Source organism: Engystomops pustulosus, chromosome 7 (assembly GCF_040894005.1).
Source record: "Engystomops pustulosus chromosome 7, aEngPut4.maternal, whole genome shotgun sequence".
NCBI lineage: Eukaryota > Metazoa > Chordata > Amphibia > Anura > Leptodactylidae > Engystomops > Engystomops pustulosus.
In genome coordinates, this window is record NC_092417.1 from 4,688,639 (window position 1) to 4,710,123 (window position 21,485).

Here is a 21,485-nt window from a genome sequence, read left to right on the forward strand (position 1 = left end):
ACTGCTGAGCTGTGTATCTAATTCTCTCCTGTGTGATACTGCTGAGCTGTGTATCTGATCCTCTCCTGTGTGATACTGCTGAGCTGTGTATCTAATCCTCTCCTGTGTGATACAGTCTGCTGAGCTGTGTATCTAATCCTCTCCTCTGTGATACTGCTGAGCTGGGTATCTGATCCTCTCCTGTGTGATACTGCTGAGCTGTGTATCTAATCCTATCCTGTGTGATACTGACTGCTGAGCTGTGTATCTAATCCTCTCCTGTGTGATACTGCTGAGCTGTGTATCTAATCCTCTCCTGTGTGATACTGCTGAGCTGTGTATCTAATCCTCTCCTCTGTGATACTGCTGAGCTGGGTATCTGATCCTCTCCTGTGTGATACTGCTGAGCTGTGTATCTAATCCTCTCCTGTGTGATACTGCTGAGCTGGGTATCTAATCCTATCCTGTGTAATACTTTCTGCTGAGCTGTGTATCTAATCCTCTCCTGTGTGATACTGCCTGCTGAGCTGTGTATCTAATCCTATCCTGTGTAATACTTTCTGCTGAGCTGTGTATCTAATCCTATCCTGTGTGATACTGCTGAGCTGTGTATCTAATCTTATCCTGTGTGATACTGACTGCTGAGCTGTGTATCTAATCCTATCCTGTGTGATATTGCTGAGCTGTGTATCTAATCCTATCCTGTGTGATACTGCTGAGCTGTGTATCTAATCCTCTCCTGTGTGATACTGCCTGCTGAGCTGTGTATCTAATCCTCTCCTGTGTGATACTGTCTGCTGAGCTGTGTATCTAATCCTCTCCTGTGTGATACTGCTGAGCTGTGTATCTAATCCTCTCCTGTGTGATACTGTCTGCGGAGCTGGGTATCTAATCCTATCCTGTGTGATACTGTCTGCTGAGCTGTGTATCTAATCCTATCCTGTGTAATACTTTCTGCTGAGCTGTGTATCTAATCCTATCCTGTGTGATACTGCTGAGCTGTGTATCTAATCCTCTCCTGTGTGATACTGCCTGCTGAGCTGTGTATCTAATCCTCTCCTGTGTGATACTGTCTGCTGAGCTGTGTATCTAATCCTCTCCTGTGTGATACTGCTGAGCTGTGTATCTAATCCTCTCCTGTGTGATACTGTCTGCTGAGCTGGGTATCTAATCCTCTCCTGTGTGATACTGCTGAGCTGTGTATCTAATCCTCTCCTGTGTGATACTGTTTGCTAAGCTGTGTATCTAATCCTATCCTTTGTGATACAGTCTGCTGAGCTGTGTATCTAATCCTATCCTTTGTGATACTGCTGAGCTGTGTATCTAATCCTGTGTGATACTGCTGAGCTGTGTATCTAATCCTGTGTGATACTGCTGAGCTGTGTATCTAATCCTCTCCTGTATGATACTGCTGAGCTGTGTATCTAATCCTCTCCTGTGTGATAATGCTGAGCCGTGTATCTAATCCTATCCTGTGTGATACTGCTGAGCTGTGTATCTAATCCTCTCCTGTGTGATACTGCTGAGCTGTGTATCTAATCCTCTCCTGTGTGATACTGCTGAGCTGGGTATCTAATCCTATCCTGTGTGATACAGCCTGCTGAGCTGTGTATCTAATCCTATCCTGTGTGATACAGCCTGCTGAGCTGTGTATCTAATCCTATCCTGTGTGATACTGCTGAGCTGTGTATCTAATCCTATCCTGTGTGATACTGACTGCTGAGCTGTGTATCTAATCCTCTCCTGTGTGATACTGCTGAGCTGTGTATCTAATCCTCTCCTGTGTGATACTGCTGAGCTGTGTATCTAATCCTCTCCTCTGTGATACTGCTGAGCTGGGTATCTGATCCTCTCCTGTGTGATACTGCTGAGCTGTGTATCTAATCCTCTCCTTGTGATACTGCTGAGCTGGGTATCTAATCCTATCCTGTGTAATACTTTCTGCTGAGCTGTGTATCTAATCCTCTCCTGTGTGATACTGACTGCTGAGCTGTGTATCTAATCCTCTCCTGTGTGATACTGACTGCTGAGCTGTGTATCTAATCCTCTCCTGTGTGATACTGCCTGCTGAGCTGTGTATCTAATCCTATCCTGTGTAATACTTTCTGCTGAGCTGGGTATCTAATCCTCTCCTGTGTGATACTGTCTGCTGAGCTGTGTATCTAATCCTCTCCTGTGTGATACTGTCTGCTAAGCTGTGTATCTAATCCTATCCTTTGTGATACAGTCTGCTGAGCTGTGTATCTATTCCTATCCTGTGTGATACTGTCTGCTAAGCTGTGTATCTAATCCTATCCTTTGTGATACTGCTGAGCTGTGTATCTAATCCTCTCCTGTGTGATACTGCTGAGCTGTGTATCTAATCCTATCCTGTGTGATACTGCTGAGCTGTGTATCTAATCCTCTCCTGTATGATACTGCTGAGCCGTGTATCTAATCCTCTCCTGTGTGATACTGCTGAGCTGTGTATCTAATCCTATTTTGTGTGATACTGTCTGCTGAGCTGTGTATCTAATCCTATCCTGTGTGATACTGACTGCTGAGCTGTGTATCTAATCCTATCCTGTGTGATACTGTCTGCTGAGCTATGTATCTAATCCTCTCCTGTGTGATACTGCTGAGCTGTGTATCTAATCCTATCCTGTGTGATACTGCTGAGCTGTGTATCTAATCCTATCCTGTGTGATACAGTCTGCTGAGCTGTGTATCTAATCCTATCCTGTGTGATACTGCTGAGGTGTGTATCTAATCCTATCCTGTGTGATACTGCTGAGCTGTGTATCTAATCCTATCCTGTGTAATACTTTCTGCTGAGCTGGGTATCTAATCCTATCCTGTGTGATACTGACTGCTGAGCTGTGTATCTAATCCTCTCCTGTGTGATACTGCTGAGCTGTGTATCTAATTCTCTCATGTGTGATACTGCTGAGCTGTGTATCTAATCCTCTCATGTGTGATACTGCTGAGCTGTGTATCTAATTCTCTCCTGTGTGATACTGCTGAGCTGTGTATCTGATCCTCTCCTGTGTGATACTGCTGAGCTGTGTATCTAATCCTCTCCTGTGTGATACAGTCTGCTGAGCTGTGTATCTAATCCTCTCCTCTGTGATACTGCTGAGCTGGGTATCTGATCCTCTCCTGTGTGATACTGCTGAGCTGTGTATCTAATCCTATCCTGTGTGATACTGACTGCTGAGCTGTGTATCTAATCCTCTCCTGTGTGATACTGCTGAGCTGTGTATCTAATCCTCTCCTGTGTGATACTGCTGAGCTGTGTATCTAATCCTCTCCTCTGTGATACTGCTGAGCTGGGTATCTGATCCTCTCCTGTGTGATACTGCTGAGCTGTGTATCTAATCCTCTCCTGTGTGATACTGCTGAGCTGGGTATCTAATCCTATCCTGTGTAATACTTTCTGCTGAGCTGTGTATCTAATCCTCTCCTGTGTGATACTGCCTGCTGAGCTGTGTATCTAATCCTATCCTGTGTAATACTTTCTGCTGAGCTGTGTATCTAATCCTATCCTGTGTGATACTGCTGAGCTGTGTATCTAATCTTATCCTGTGTGATACTGACTGCTGAGCTGTGTATCTAATCCTATCCTGTGTGATATTGCTGAGCTGTGTATCTAATCCTATCCTGTGTGATACTGCTGAGCTGTGTATCTAATCCTCTCCTGTGTGATACTGCCTGCTGAGCTGTGTATCTAATCCTCTCCTGTGTGATACTGTCTGCTGAGCTGTGTATCTAATCCTCTCCTGTGTGATACTGCTGAGCTGTGTATCTAATCCTCTCCTGTGTGATACTGTCTGCGGAGCTGGGTATCTAATCCTATCCTGTGTGATACTGTCTGCTGAGCTGTGTATCTAATCCTATCCTGTGTAATACTTTCTGCTGAGCTGTGTATCTAATCCTATCCTGTGTGATACTGCTGAGCTGTGTATCTAATCCTCTCCTGTGTGATACTGCCTGCTGAGCTGTGTATCTAATCCTCTCCTGTGTGATACTGTCTGCTGAGCTGTGTATCTAATCCTCTCCTGTGTGATACTGCTGAGCTGTGTATCTAATCCTCTCCTGTGTGATACTGTCTGCTGAGCTGGGTATCTAATCCTCTCCTGTGTGATACTGCTGAGCTGTGTATCTAATCCTCTCCTGTGTGATACTGTTTGCTAAGCTGTGTATCTAATCCTATCCTTTGTGATACAGTCTGCTGAGCTGTGTATCTAATCCTATCCTTTGTGATACTGCTGAGCTGTGTATCTAATCCTGTGTGATACTGCTGAGCTGTGTATCTAATCCTGTGTGATACTGCTGAGCTGTGTATCTAATCCTCTCCTGTATGATACTGCTGAGCTGTGTATCTAATCCTCTCCTGTGTGATAATGCTGAGCCGTGTATCTAATCCTATCCTGTGTGATACTGCTGAGCTGTGTATCTAATCCTCTCCTGTGTGATACTGCTGAGCTGTGTATCTAATCCTCTCCTGTGTGATACTGCTGAGCTGGGTATCTAATCCTATCCTGTGTGATACAGCCTGCTGAGCTGTGTATCTAATCCTATCCTGTGTGATACAGCCTGCTGAGCTGTGTATCTAATCCTATCCTGTGTGATACTGCTGAGCTGTGTATCTAATCCTATCCTGTGTGATACAGCCTGCTGAGCTGTGTATCTAATCCTATCCTGTGTGATACAGCCTGCTGAGCTGTGTATCTAATCCTATCCTGTGTGATACTGCTGAGCTGTGTATCTAATCCTATCCTGTGTGATACTGACTGCTGAGCTGTGTATCTAATCCTCTCCTGTGTGATACTGCTGAGCTGTGTATCTAATCCTCTCCTGTGTGATACTGCTGAGCTGTGTATCTAATCCTCTCCTCTGTGATACTGCTGAGCTGGGTATCTGATCCTCTCCTGTGTGATACTGCTGAGCTGTGTATCTAATCCTCTCCTTGTGATACTGCTGAGCTGGGTATCTAATCCTATCCTGTGTAATACTTTCTGCTGAGCTGTGTATCTAATCCTCTCCTGTGTGATACTGACTGCTGAGCTGTGTATCTAATCCTCTCCTGTGTGATACTGACTGCTGAGCTGTGTATCTAATCCTCTCCTGTGTGATACTGCCTGCTGAGCTGTGTATCTAATCCTATCCTGTGTAATACTTTCTGCTGAGCTGGGTATCTAATCCTCTCCTGTGTGATACTGTCTGCTGAGCTGTGTATCTAATCCTCTCCTGTGTGATACTGTCTGCTAAGCTGTGTATCTAATCCTATCCTTTGTGATACAGTCTGCTGAGCTGTGTATCTATTCCTATCCTGTGTGATACTGTCTGCTAAGCTGTGTATCTAATCCTATCCTTTGTGATACTGCTGAGCTGTGTATCTAATCCTCTCCTGTGTGATACTGCTGAGCTGTGTATCTAATCCTATCCTGTGTGATACTGCTGAGCTGTGTATCTAATCCTCTCCTGTATGATACTGCTGAGCCGTGTATCTAATCCTCTCCTGTGTGATACTGCTGAGCTGTGTATCTAATCCTATTTTGTGTGATACTGTCTGCTGAGCTGTGTATCTAATCCTATCCTGTGTGATACTGACTGCTGAGCTGTGTATCTAATCCTATCCTGTGTGATACTGTCTGCTGAGCTATGTATCTAATCCTCTCCTGTGTGATACTGCTGAGCTGTGTATCTAATCCTATCCTGTGTGATACTGCTGAGCTGTGTATCTAATCCTATCCTGTGTGATACAGTCTGCTGAGCTGTGTATCTAATCCTATCCTGTGTGATACTGCTGAGGTGTGTATCTAATCCTATCCTGTGTGATACTGCTGAGCTGTGTATCTAATCCTATCCTGTGTAATACTTTCTGCTGAGCTGGGTATCTAATCCTATCCTGTGTGATACTGCTGAGCTGTGCATCTAATCCTATCCTGTGTAATACTTTCTGCTGAGCCGTGTATCTAATCCTCTCCTGTGTGATACTGCTGAGCCGTGTATCTAATCCTATCCTGTGTGATACTGCTGAGCTGTGTATCTAATCCTCTCCTGTCTGATACTGCTGAGCTGTGTATCTAATCCTCTCCTGTGTGATACTGCTGAGCTGTGTATCTAATCCTCTCCTGTGTGATACTGCTGAGCTGTGTATCTAATCCTATCCTGTGTGATACTGTCTGCAGAGCTGTGTATCTAATCCTATTTTGTGTGATACTGTCTGCTGAGCTGTGTATCTAATCCTATCCTGTGTGGTACTGAACTGTGTATCTAATCCTATCCTGTTTGATACTGCTGAGCTGTGTATCTAATCCTCTCCTGTGTGATACTGCCTGCTGAGCTGTGTATCTAATCCTATCCTGTGTAATACTTTCTGCTGAGCTTTGTATCTAATCCTCTCCTGTGTGATACTGTCTGCTGAGCTGGGTATCTAATCCTATCCTGTGTGATACTGTCTGCTGAGCTGTGTATCTAATCCTATCCTGTGTGATACTGTCTGTTGAGCTGTGTATCTAACCCCATCCTGTGTGGTACTGCTGAGCTGTGAATCTAATCCTATTTTGTGTGATACTGACTGCTGAGCTGTGTATCTAATCCTATCCTGTGTGATACAGACTGCTAAGCTGTGTATCTAATCCTATCCTGTGTGATACTGCTGAGCTGTGTATCTAATCCTCTCCTGTGTGATACTGCTGAGCTGTGTATCTAATCCTATCCTGTGTGATACTGCTGAGCTGTGTATCTAATCCTCTCCTGTGTGATACTGCTGAGCCATGTATCTAATCCCATCCTGTGTGATACTGACTGCTGAGCTGTGTATCTAATCCTATCCTGTGTGATACTGCCTGCTGAGCTGTGTATCTAATCCTATCCTGTGTGATACAGCCTGCTAAACTGTGTATCTAATCCTATCCTGTGTGATACTGCTGAGCTGTGTATCTAATCCTATCCTGTGTGATACAGCCTGCTGAGCTGTGTATCTAATCCTATCCTGTGTGATACAGCCTGCTGAGCTGTGTATCTAATCCTATCCTGTGTGATACTGCTGAGCTGTGTATCTAATCCTATCCTGTGTGATACTGACTGCTGAGCTGTGTATCTAATCCTCTCCTGTGTGATACTGCTGAGCTGTGTATCTAATCCTCTCCTGTGTGATACTGCTGAGCTGTGTATCTAATCCTCTCCTGTGTGATACTGCTGAGCTGTGTATCTAATCCTCTCCTGTGTAATACTTTCTGCTGAGCTGTGTATCTAATCCTCTCCTGTGTGATACTGCCTGCTGAGCTGTGTATCTAATCCTATCCTGTGTAATACTTTCTGCTGAGCTGGGTATCTAATCCTATCCTGTGTGATAATGTCTGCTAAGCTGTGTATCTAATCTTATCCTGTGTGATACTGACTGCTGAGCTGTGTATCTAATCCTATCCTGTGTGATATTGCTGAGCTGTGTATCTAATCCTATCCTGTGTGATACTGCTGAGCTGGGTATCTGATCCTCTCCTGTGTGATACTGCTGAGCTGTGTATCTAATCCTCTCTTGTGTGATACTGCTGAGCTGTGTATCTAATCCTATCCTGTGTGATACTGCTGAGCTGTGTATCTAATCCTATCCTGTGTGATACTGCTGAGCTGTGTATCTAATCCTCTCCTGTGTGATACTACTGAGCTGTGTATCTAATCCACTCCTGTGTGATACTGCCTGCTGAGCTGTGTATCTAATCCTCTCCTGTGTGATACTGTCTGCTGAGCTGTGTATCTAATCCTATCCTGTGTAATACTTTCTGCTGAGCTGTGTATCTAATCCTCTCCTGTGTGATACTGACTGCTGAGCTGTGTATCTAATCCTCTCCTGTGTAATACTTTCTGCTGAGCTGGGTATCTAATCTTATCCTGTGTGATACTGCTGAGCTGTGTATCTAATCTTATCCTGTGTGATACTGACTGCTGAGCTGGGTATCTAATCCTATCCTGTGTGATACTGCTGAGCTGTGTATCTAATCCTATCCTGTGTGATATTGCTGAGCTGTGTATCTAATCCTATCCTGTGTGATACTGCTGAGCTGGGTATCTGATCCTCTCCTGTGTGATACTGCTGAGCTGTGTATCTAATCCTATCCTGTGTGATACTGCTGAGCTGTGTATCTAATCCTCTCTTGTGTGATACTGCTGAGCTGTGTATCTAATCCTATCCTGTGTGATACTGCTGAGCTGTGTATCTAATCCTATCCTGTGTGATACTGACTGCTGAGCTGTGTATCTAATCCTATCCTGTGTGATACTGACTGCTGAGCTGTGTATCTAATCCTATCCTGTGTGATACAGACTGCTAAGCTGTGTATCTAATCCTATCCTGTGTGATACTGCTGAGCTGTGTATCTAATCCTATCCTGTGTGATACAGCCTGCTGAGCTGTGTATCTAATCCTATCCTGTGTGATACAGCCTGCTGAGCTGTGTATCTAATCCTATCCTGTGTGATACTGCTGAGCTGTGTATCTAATCCTATCCTGTGTGATACTGACTGCTGAGCTGTGTATCTAATCCTCTCCTGTGTGATACTGCTGAGCTGTGTATCTAATCCTCTCCTGTGTGATACTGCTGAGCTGTGTATCTAATCCTCTCCTGTGTGATACTGCTGAGCTGGGTATCTGATCCTCTCCTGTGTGATACTGCTGAGCTGTGTATCTAATCCTCTCCTGTGTAATACTTTCTGCTGAGCTGTGTATCTAATCCTCTCCTGTGTGATACTGCCTGCTGAGCTGTGTATCTAATCCTATCCTGTGTAATACTTTCTGCTGAGCTGTGTATCTAATCCTCTCCTGTGTGATACTGCTGAGCTGTGTATCTAATCCTCTCCTGTGTGATACTGCTAAGCTGTGTATCTAATCTTATCCTGTGTGATACTGACTGCTGAGCTGTGTATCTAATCCTATCCTGTGTGATATTGCTGAGCTGTGTATCTAATCCTATCCTGTGTGATACTGCTGAGCTGGGTATCTGATCCTCTCCTGTGTGATACTGCTGAGCTGTGTATCTAATCCTATCCTGTGTGATACTGCTGAGCTGTGTATCTAATCCTCTCTTGTGTGATACTGCTGAGCTGTGTATCTAATCCTATCCTGTGTGATACTGCTGAGCTGTGTATCTAATCCTCTCCTGTGTGATACTGCCTGCTGAGCTGTGTATCTAATCCTCTCCTGTGTGATACTGTCTGCTGAGCTGTGTATCTAATCCTATCCTGTGTAATACTTTCTGCTGAGCTGTGTATCTAATCCTCTCCTGTGTGATACTGACTGCTGAGCTGTGTATCTAATCCTCTCCTGTGTAATACTTTCTGCTGAGCTGGGTATCTAATCCTATCCTGTGTGATACTGCTGAGCTGTGTATCTAATCTTATCCTGTGTGATACTGACTGCTGAGCTGTGTATCTAATCCTATCCTGTGTGATATTGCTGAGCTGTGTATCTAATCCTATCCTGTGTGATACTGCTGAGCTGGGTATCTGATCCTCTCCTGTGTGATACTGCTGAGCTGTGTATCTAATCCTCTCCTGTGTGATGCTGCTGAGCTGTGTATCTAATCCTATCCTGTGTGATACTGCTGAGCTGTGTATCTAATCCTCTCCTGTATGATACTGCTGAGCTGTGTATCTAATCCTCTCCTGTGTGATAATGCTGAGCCGTGTATCTAATCCTATCCTGTGTGATACTGCTGAGCTGTGTATCTAATCCTCTCCTGTGTGATACTGCTGAGCTGTGTATCTAATCCTCTCCTGTGTGATACTGCTGAGCTGGGTATCTAATCCTATCCTGTGTGATACTGCCTGCTGAGCTGTGTATCTAATCCTATCCTGTGTGATACTGACTGCTGAGCTGTGTATCTAATCCTATCCTGTGTGATACTGCTGAGCTGTGTATCTAATCCTCTCCTTTGTGATACTGACTGCTGAGCTGTGTATCTAATCCTATCCTGTGTGATACTGCTGAGCTGTGTATCTAATCCCATCCTGTGTGGTACTGACTGCTGAGCTGTGTATCTAATCCTATCCTGTGTGATACTGCTGAGCTGTGTATCTAATCCTATCCTGTGTGATAGTCTGCTGAGCTGTGTATCTAATCCTATCCTGTGTGATACTGTCTGCTGAGCTATGTATCTAATCCTCTCCTGTGTGATACTGCTGAGCTGTGTATCTAATCCTATCCTGTGTGATACTGCTGAGCTGTGTATCTAATCCTATCCTGTGTGATACAGTCTGCTGAGCTGTGTATCTAATCCTATCCTGTGTGATACTGCTGAGGTGTGTATCTAATCCTATCCTGTGTGATACTGCTGAGCTGTGTATCTAATCCTATCCTGTGTAATACTTTCTGCTGAGCTGGGTATCTAATCCTATCCTGTGTGATACTGTCTGCTAAGCTGTGTATCTAATCCTATCCTGTGTGATACTGACTGCTGAGCTGTGTATCTAATCCTCTCCTGTGTGATACTGCTGAGCCGTGTATCTAATCCTATCCTGTGTGATTCTGCTGAGCCGTGTATCTAATCCTCTCCTGTGTGATACTGCTGAGCTGTGTATCTAATCCTCTCCTGTCTGATACTGCTGAGCTGTGTATCTAATCCTCTCCTGTGTGATACTGCCTGCTGAGCTGTGTATCTAATCCTCTCCTGTGTGATACTGACTGCTGAGCTGTGTATCTAATCCTCTCCTGTGTGATACTGCTGAGCTGTGTATCTAATCCTATCCTGTGTGATACTGCTGAGCTGGGTATCTGATCCTCTCCTGTGTGATACTGCTGAGCTGTGTATCTAATCCTATCCTGTTTGATACTGCTGAGCTGTGTATCTAATCCTCTCCTGTGTGATACTGCCTGCTGAGCTGGGTATCTAATCCTATCCTGTGTGATACTGTCTGCTGAGCTGTGTATCTAATCCTATCCTGTGTGATACTGTCTGTTGAGCTGTGTATCTAACCCCATCCTGTGTGATACTGTCTGCAGAGCTGTGTATCTAATCCTATTTTGTGTGATACTGTCTGCTGAGCTGTGTATCTAATCCTATCCTGTGTGGTACTGAACTGTGTATCTAATCCTATCCTGTTTGATACTGCTGAGCTGTGTATCTAATCCTCTCCTGTGTGATACTGTCTGCTGAGCTGTGTATCTAATCCTATCCTGTGTGATACTGACTGCTGAGCTGTGTATCTAATCCTATCCTGTGTGATACTGACTGCTGAGCTGTGTATCTAATCCTATCCTGTGTGATACAGACTGCTAAGCTGTGTATCTAATCCTATCCTGTGTGATACTGCTGAGCTGTGTATCTAATCCTCTCCTGTGTGATACTGCTGAGCTGTGTATCTAATCCTATCCTGTGTGATACTGCTGAGCTGTGTATCTAATCCTCTCCTGTGTGATACTGCTGAGCCATGTATCTAATCCCATCCTGTGTGATACTGACTGCTGAGCTGTGTATCTAATCCTATCCTGTGTGATACTGACTGCTGAGCTGTGTATCTAATCCTATCCTGTGTGATACTGCTGAGCTGTGTATCTAATCCTCTCCTGTGTGATACTGCTGAGCTGTGTATCTAATCCTATCCTGTGTGATACTGCTGAGCTGTGTATCTAATCCTCTCCTGTGTGATACTGACTGCTGAGCTGTGTATCTAATCCTATCCTGTGTGATACTGCTGAGCTGTGTATCTAATCCTCTCCTGTGTGATACTGCTGAGCTGTGTATCTAATCCTATCCTGTGTGATACTGCTGAGCTGTGTATCTAATCCTATCCTGTGTGATACAGTCTGCTGAGCTGTGTATCTAATCCTATCCTGTGTGATACTGCTGAGCTGTGTATCTAATCCTATCCTGTGTGATACTGACTGCTGAGCTGTGTATCTAATCCTATCCTGTGTGATACTGCTGAGCTGTGTATCTAATCCTCTCCTGTGTGATACTGCTGAGCCGTGTATCTAATCCTCTCCTGTGTGATACTGATGAGCTGTGTATCTAATCCTATCCTGTGTGATACTGCTGAGGTGTGTATCTAATCCTCTCCGGTGTGATACTGCTGAGCCGTGTATCTAATCCTCTCCTGTGTGATACTGCTGAGCTGTGTATCTAATCCTATCCTGTGTGATACTGCTGAACTGTGTATCTAATCCTCTCCTGTGTGATACTGCTGAGCCGTGTATCTAATCCTATCCTGTGTGATACTGCTGAGGTGTGTATCTAATCCTCTCCTGTGTGATACTGCTGAGCTGTGTATCTAATCCTCTCCTGTGTGATACTGCTGAGCCGTGTATCTAATCCTCTCCTGTGTCTGTTATATCCGGTAGTTTCTCCCTAATAATCTATAGATATACAATGTATACAGGAACCAGGTCCAGAAATCCTATAATAACCTTGTGCCATAAATATAGAGGAGCATGTGCTGTGTGACTAGGCAGTTCCCCACTGGGAGGGGCTGGAAAGGAGCAGTCCCCTCCCCCACCCTTGGGAAACAGCTCCTCCATGTGACCTTTTCAAATATATGAAAAAACCCATCACTTGGCTTAGCGACGCCCCCTGCTGCTTTACAGCCAATCCCGAGTGTGGGGAGTTATTCATATATTTGAAAAGGTCACATGTTTCCCAAGGGTGGGGGAGGGGACTGCTCCTTTCCAGCCCCTCCCAGTATTGTACCTGGGAGGGGCTAATGAAAGGTACAATATAACATCTTTTTCTGTAAAACCAATTGTTAATACAAAACCCTTTGGCAGTGTATGTCCTATGCTCTGTGGGGGCTGGGGAGGGCTAAAATGGGTCTCCTGGTGACAGGTTCCCTTTAAGACAGCATAGAACAGCGGATGCCACTAAAGAAGTAGGAAATGTAAAAAAATGTGGGAAACCGAGATGTCTATGCTGCAAATCCATAAAAACGGGTTCCTCATTTACTTGTACCAGTACAAAAGAAAAATTCACCATAACAAATAAAAAGTCTTCCCATAGCAAATACAGAATATATCTGATAGAATGCAAAATCTGTCATCTCCAATATGCTGGGAGAAGAGTGCAAACAGCGGGAGAATGGAAGAGATACATTTCTTCTGTACGGTGTGTCCCAGCATTGTGCTCTCTGCCGTCCTAACAAGCGATTCCCATTCCCATCAGGCCAATAGATCAGATTCCTGACACGGAACCGATTCCAATCCCTCTGAGACGAGAAGTGTACTGGATGTTCAGACTAAACACATATATACACAGAGATCCACACTGATATCATAGTAAATACCCTCTTACCACCTGCGGGCGCCATCTCACTTCATCCATCATGTACGAGGCCCTGCACGCGTCTCTCCGTAGTTGCAGTTTTGGACACGGCTTTGTAAGCATCTCTCAGTCTGATCCACATCAGATCCTGTAATTGTAGTCCACATACTCTTCGCACTTGTACTTTCCATTCTCATACCTGTCCATCATGTGTTTTGGTCCTAATGGGCTTCCGTTATCAGTAATTTGAGCAATGAGCTTTTTGTACCCTGGATGCCCCCCCAGCCTGTCCCTCCGGTGACCGGATGATACCCGTCATATTACACCAGTATTCTATGATGTATTCTTTGTGTATGTATATATGTTCCATATAGGTAACTTCTATCCTATAATTCTGTCTATCCGTCTACCTATTATTACTTGTCATTATATGTTCTATTGAGTCTGCACCGGAGAGCGGAAATGGTCATATTACTTACCTGTCATTATAAATAACATCCCGATGCTTCTAGACTTATGACCCAGATGAAGCGCTCGGTTCGAGGGTGAAACGCGTTGTTCTAATACACATACGATTTTTATTACTTTTCTTGTTTTATCATTTTTAAGTGTTTTTATACATCACGTCGTCTAGCGCCATACTAACGCTCAACAAAGCATTTTTCTTATATGCGTTATTTTACAACCATGTCTCGGGTTCGGCCGCTCATGACTCGGGTTAGGCCGCTCACGTCTCGGGTTAGGCCGCTCATGTCTCGGGTTAGGCCGCTCATGTCTCGGGTTAGGCCGCTCACGTCTCGGGTTAGGCCGCTCACGTCTCGGGTTAGGCCGCTCATGACTCGGGTTAGGCCGCTCACGACTCGGGTTAGGCCGCTCACGTCTCGGGTTAGGCCGCTCACGTCTCGGGTTAGGCCGCTCATGTCTCGGGTTAGGCCGCTCATGTCTCGGGTTAGGCCGCTCATGTCTAGGGGTGAGGCCGCTCATGACTCGGGTTAGGCCGCTCATGTCTCGGGTTAGGCCGCTCATGTCTCGGGTTAGGCCGCTCACGTCTCGGGTTAGGCCGCTCACGCCTCGGGTTAGGCCGCTCATGTCTCGGGTTAGGCCGCTCATGTCTCGGGTTAGGCTGCTCATGTCTCGGGTTAGGCCGCTCACGTCTCGGGTTAGGCCGCTCACGTCTCGGGTTAGGCCGCTCATGTCTCGGGTTAGGCCGCTCACGACTCGGGTTAGGCCGCTCACGTCTCGGGTTAGGCCGCTCATGTCTCGGGTTAGGCCGCTCATGTCTCGGGTTAGGCCGCTCATGTCTCGGGTTAGGCCGCTCATGTCTCGGGTTCGGCCGCTCATGTCTCGGGTTAGGCCGCTCATGTCTAGGGGTGAGGCCGCTCATGACTCGGGTTAGGCCGCTCATGACTCGGGTTAGGCCGCTCATGTCTCGGGTTAGGCCGCTCATGTCTCGGGTTAGGCCGCTCACGTCTCGGGTTAGGCCGCTCACGCCTCGGGTTAGGCCGCTCATGTCTCGGGTTAGGCCGCTCACGTCTCGGGTTAGGCCGCTCACGCCTCGGGTTAGGCCGCTCATGTCTCGGGTTAGGCTGCTCATGTCTCGGGTTAGGCTGCTCATGTCTCGGGTTAGGCTGCTCATGTCTCGGGTTAGGCCGCTCACGTCTCGGGTTAGGCCGCTCACGTCTCGGGTTAGGCCGCTCACGCCTCGGGTTAGGCCGCTCATGTCTCGGGTTAGGCCGCTCATGTCTAGGGGTGAGGCCGCTCATGACTCGGGTTAGGCCGCTCATGTCTCGGGTTAGGCCGCTCATGTCTCGGGTTAGGCCGCTCACGTCTCGGGTTAGGCCGCTCACGCCTCGGGTTAGGCCGCTCATGTCTCGGGTTAGGCCGCTCATGTCTAGGGGTGAGGCCGCTCATGTCTCGGGTTAGGCCGCTCATGTCTCGGGTTAGGCCGCTCACGTCTCGGGTTAGGCCGCTCACGCCTCGGGTTAGGCCGCTCATGTCTCGGGTTAGGCTGCTCATGTCTCGGGTTAGGCTGCTCATGTCTCGGGTTAGGCTGCTCATGTCTCGGGTTAGGCTGCTCATGTCTCGGGTTAGGCCGCTCACGTCTCGGGTTAGGCCGCTCACGTCTCGGGTTAGGCCGCTCACGCCTCGGGTTAGGCCGCTCATGTCTCGGGTTAGGCTGCTCATGTCTCGGGTTAGGCTGCTCATGTCTCGGGTTAGGCCGCTCACGTCTCGGGTTAGGCCGCTCACGTCTCGGGTTAGGCCGCTCACGCCTCGGGTTCGGCCGCTCACGCCTCGGGTTAGGCCGCTCATGTCTCGGGTTAGGCCGCTCATGTCTCGGGTTAGCTTGCACCAGCTGCTTTATCAGCTCCTCCATTGCGTTGGATTGGCCTTACAACACTGCAGCTGCTTTCATCCAGGACATAGACTTCTGGCCCTTTAAATTGTCACAGTATTAAATTTCATCCACAGCTTTTGTCATGCCGTTGCCGCTAGTAACCTGCCCATTGCATTCTCCACCAATTATAGCGGTTCAGCTCAAACCTCAGTAGGTTTAACCTCTTCCCGCCGAGGCCCTTTTTTGTTTTCATTTTTCACTGCCGCGTACTGGGAAGCGGGAAAATAATGTGAAAAAATGCGGTAAAAACCGCATTTGCGCCGTTTTCTTGTGGTTTTATGGATTTGTATGCGCCCCAAATGACATGTCTACTTTATTCTTTGGGTCCGTGAGATCACGGGGATAAGAAATTTATATAGGTTTTATAATGTTTTCATACATTTACAAGAATTAAAACCTTGTTTTGGTGCTAATAACTTTTTCATACTTCGGTGTACAGAGCTGTGGGTGGTGTCATTTTTTGCAACTTTTATGACATTTTCAATACTACGATTTTCCGGACTGTACGACTTTTTTATCACTTTTTATTGAATTTTTAATATTTTTCAAAAATGGCAAAAAAGTGCCATTTTCGACTATTGGTGCTATTTTCTGAAAAAAGGTTATATTTTGATAGAGCGGCATTTTTGGACGCAGCGATACCTAATGGGGCACATTTACTTACCTGGTCCGCGGGGTTCACCGAAAGTGCATTGTCCGTGTATAATGCGCTGTGCGGGGAGTCGCTAAGATCCCGCGCCCGATATCCTGCATGTGTCGCTTCCCCGCTCAGGTCCCTGGAGTTCACCTTCTTCTTCCTGGTGCATGTAAGTGCATTGTCCGTGTATAATGCGCTGTGCGGGGAGTCACTAAGATTGTGCGCCCGATATCCTGCATGTGTCGCTCCCCCGCTCAGGTCCCCGGAGTTCTCCTTCTTCTTCCTGGTGCATGTAAGTGCATTGTCCGTGTATAATGCGCTGTGCGGGGAGTCACTAAGATCCTGCACCTGATATCCTGCATGTGTCGCTTCCCCGCTCAGGTCCCCGGAGTTCACCTTCTTCTTCCTGGTGCATGTAAGTGCATTGTCCGTGTATAATGTGCTGTGCGGGGAGTCACTAAGATCGTGCACCCGATATCCTGCATGTGTCACTTCCCCGCTCAGGTCCCCGGAGTTCACCTTCTTCTTCCTGGTGCATGTAAGTGCATTGTCCGTGTATAATGCGCTGTGCAGGGAGTCACTAAGATCGTGCACCCGATATCCTGCATGTGTCGCTTCCCCGCTCAGGTCCCCGGAGTTCACCTTCTTCTTCCTGGTGCATGTAAGTGCATTGTCCGTGTATAATGCGGTGTGCGGGGAGTCACTACGATCCTGCGCCCGATATCCTGCATGTGTCGCTTCCCTGCTCAGGTCCCTGGAGTTCACCTTCTTCTTCCTGGTGCATGTAAGTGCATTGTCCGTGTGTAATGCGCTGTGCGGGGAGTCACTAAGATCATGCACCCGATATCCTGCATGTGTCGCTTCCCCGCTCAGGTCCCCGGAGTTCACCTTCTTCTTCCTGGTGCATGTAAGTGCATTGTCCGTGTATAATGCGCTGTGCGAGGAGTCACTAAGATCCTGCGCCCGATATCCTACATGTGTCGCTTCCCCGCTCAGGTCCCTGGAGTTCACCTTCTTCTTCCTGGTGCATGTAAGTGCATTGTCCGTGTATAATGCGCTGTGCGGGGAGTCACTAAGATCATGCACCCGATATCCTGCATGTGTCGCTTCCCCGCTCAGGTCCCCGGAGTTCACCTTCTTCTTCCTGGTGCATGTAAGTGCATTGTCCGTGTATAATGCGCTGTGCGAGGAGTCACTAAGATCCTGCGCCCGATATCCTACATGTGTCGCTTCCCCGCTCAGGTCCCTGGAGTTCACCTTCTTCTTCCTGGTGCATGTAAGTGCATTGTCCGTGTATAATGCGCTGTGCGGGGAGTCACTAAGATCCTGCTCCCGATATCCATCATACATGTACTGTATACACACACACATCATACACGTACTGTATACACACACACCATACATGTACTGTATACACACACACCATACATGTACTGTATACACACATCACATCATACATGTACTGTATACACACACACATCATACATGTACTGTATACACACACACATCATACATGTACTGTATACACACACACATCATACATGTACTGTATACACACACACATCATACATGTACTGTATACACACACACACATCATACATGTACTGTATACACACACACACATCATACATGTACTGTATACACACACACACACATCATACATGTACCGTATACACACATCACATCATACATGTACCGTATACACACATCACATCATACATGTACCGTATACACACACGCATCATACATGTACCGTATACACACATCACATCATACATGTACCGTATACACACACACACATCATACATGTACCGTATACACACACACATCATACATGTACCGTATACACACACACATCATACATGTACTGTACACACACACATCATACATGTACTGTATACACACACACACACCATACATGTACTGTATACACACACACACACATCATACATGTACCGTATACACACACACACATCATATATGTACCGTATACACACACACATCATACATGTACCGTATACACACACACATCATACATGTACCGTATACACACACGCATCATACATGTACCGTATACACACATCACATCATACATGTACCGTATACACACACACACATCATACATGTACCGTATACACACACACATCATACATGTACTGTACACACACACATCATACATGTACTGTATACACACACACACACCATACATGTACTGTATACACACACACACACATCATACATGTACCGTATACACACACACACATCATACATGTACCGTATACACACACACACATCATACATGTACCGTATACACACACACATCATACATGTACTGTATACACACACACATCATACATGTACTGTATACACACACACACATCATACATGTACTGTATACACACACATCATACATGTACTGTATACACACACACACACACCATACATGTACTGTATACACACACACACATCATACATGTACTGTATACACACACACACATCATACATGTACTGTATACACACACACACATCATACATGTACTGTATACACACACACACACACATCATACATGTACTGTATACACACACACATCATACATGTACCGTATACACACACACATCATACATGTACTGTACACACACACACACATCATACATGTACTGTATACACACACACACACACACCATACATGTACTGTATACACACACACACATCATACATGTACCGTACACACACACACACATCATACATGTACTGTATACACACACACACACACACACACCATACATGTACTGTATACACACACACACACACACATCATACATGTACTGTATACACACACACATCATACATGTACCGTATACACACATCACATCATACATGTACCGTATACACACACGCATCATACATGTACTGTATACACACACACACATCATACATGTACCGTATACACACACACATCATACATGTACTGTACACACACACACACATCATACATGTACTGTATACACACACACACATCATACATGTACCGTATACACACACACATCATACATGTACTGTACACACACACACACATCATACATGTACTGTATACACACACACACACACCATACATGTACTGTATACACACACACACATCATACATGTACCGTACACACACACACACATCATACATGTACTGTATACACACACACACACACCATACATGTACTGTATACACACACACACACATCATACATGTACTGTATACACACACACATCATACATGTACCGTATACACACACGCATCATACATGTACTGTATACACACATCACATCATACATGTACCGTATACACACACACACATCATACATGTACCGTATACACACACACATCATACATGTACTGTACACACACACACACACCATACATGTACTGTATACACACACACACACCATACATGTACTGTATACACACACACACATCATACATGTACCGTATACACACACACACATCATATATGTACCGTATACACACACATCATACATGTACCGTATACACACACACATCATACATGTACTGTATACACACACACATCATACATGTACTGTATACACACACACATCATACATGTACTGTATACACACACACACACATCATACATGTACTGTATACACACACATCATACATGTACTGTATACACACACACACACACACACCATACATGTACTGTATACACACACACACATCATACATGTACTGTATACACACACACACACATCATACATGTACTGTATACACACACACACACATCATACATGTACTGTATACACACACACATCATACATGTACCGTATACACACACACATCATACATGTACTGTACACACACACACACATCATACATGTACTGTATACACACACACACACACCATACATGTACTGTATACACACACACACATCATACATGTACCGTACACACACACACACATCATACATGTACTGTACACACACACACACATCATACATGTACCGTATACACACACATCATACATGTACTGTATACACACACACACATCATACATGTACTGTATACACACACGCATCATACATGTACTGTATACACACACGCATCATACATGTACTGTATACACACACGCATCATACATGTGCAACACCCTCGCCGATGCAATCGCGAGGTAGTGCTTGCGAATGAGCCCCACAGCATGTCATCACATAACACAGGGGACATTGCAGTGGTTAATCCTGCCTGGCAAGGCAGAAGTTAAATGTAATGTGTGATGTAAAAGCCTAATAACCAATCACAGGTATTGCATTATGTATTCTGTAAGCTGAGAGGTAATTGGAGGAGCAGCCACCACCTGACCAAGGGGAGATGATAAAACCCCTTGCTCAGAATGTTCTAGAGGAGTCTCTCTCAGGAGAGAGAAGAGAGCAGTCTCTCCCAGAAGGGAGAAGAGACCAGGTCCTGGTCAGACCTGAGGGTCTGCAGGACACCAGCTAAAGTTCCAGTTAGTCAGCATACCAGACCAGAGCAGGAAGAGCTTAGCCCCTGCCTCTGAAGAGTGAAGCTAAGAGTTAGTGTAGTGAGGAAAGGGGTATCATCCTACCTTTAAGGGTGATACCTGAAGCCCCTGAGAACAAGCTGAAGCTTCCTACCAGGACACAGCTACCGCCCAGCCTGCCATCTGCATCCAGGCTGGTGCTCTACTCCTGCGGCTCCCTCCAAGTACCTCTCCAGCACTCCATCTATTCTGTTAAAGGCACGTTTGCTGAAGTTCCTGCGGTTCCAATAAAGAACTGTAAGTTGTTTTCTTCAACCTCTGCCTCCGTCTGGTCCCTGCTACTACAACCCCTATCATCACGGGCACCCTGTCCATCACCCAGAGACTTACACTGTAGACATCAAAGGGTTGCCCCAGGGAGATCCGCTATAGCAGCCTCTCCCTCATCATTTCTTGCCAACACCACCCTGCTGGAGACCTGCCAGGCTGTAGGACAGCCCTCCGGTTCCCCATACCAAGCACCGTGACACAAGCGTGCTTAGGCCGCAACCGCCAGCCACTCCGGTATCGCGGACCCCGGCTGTCACCAGGCCTCACCTCAAGGGCTAGGCCCCGGTGGGGGATGTTGCAAGTGGCGTCACGAACAGGATATTTACTTCTGTGCCTTATTACGGCTCAAAGACTATCCTTTATTACCAAAAACTGTATTGCCTAACCCTGCTGCCATTCGGGT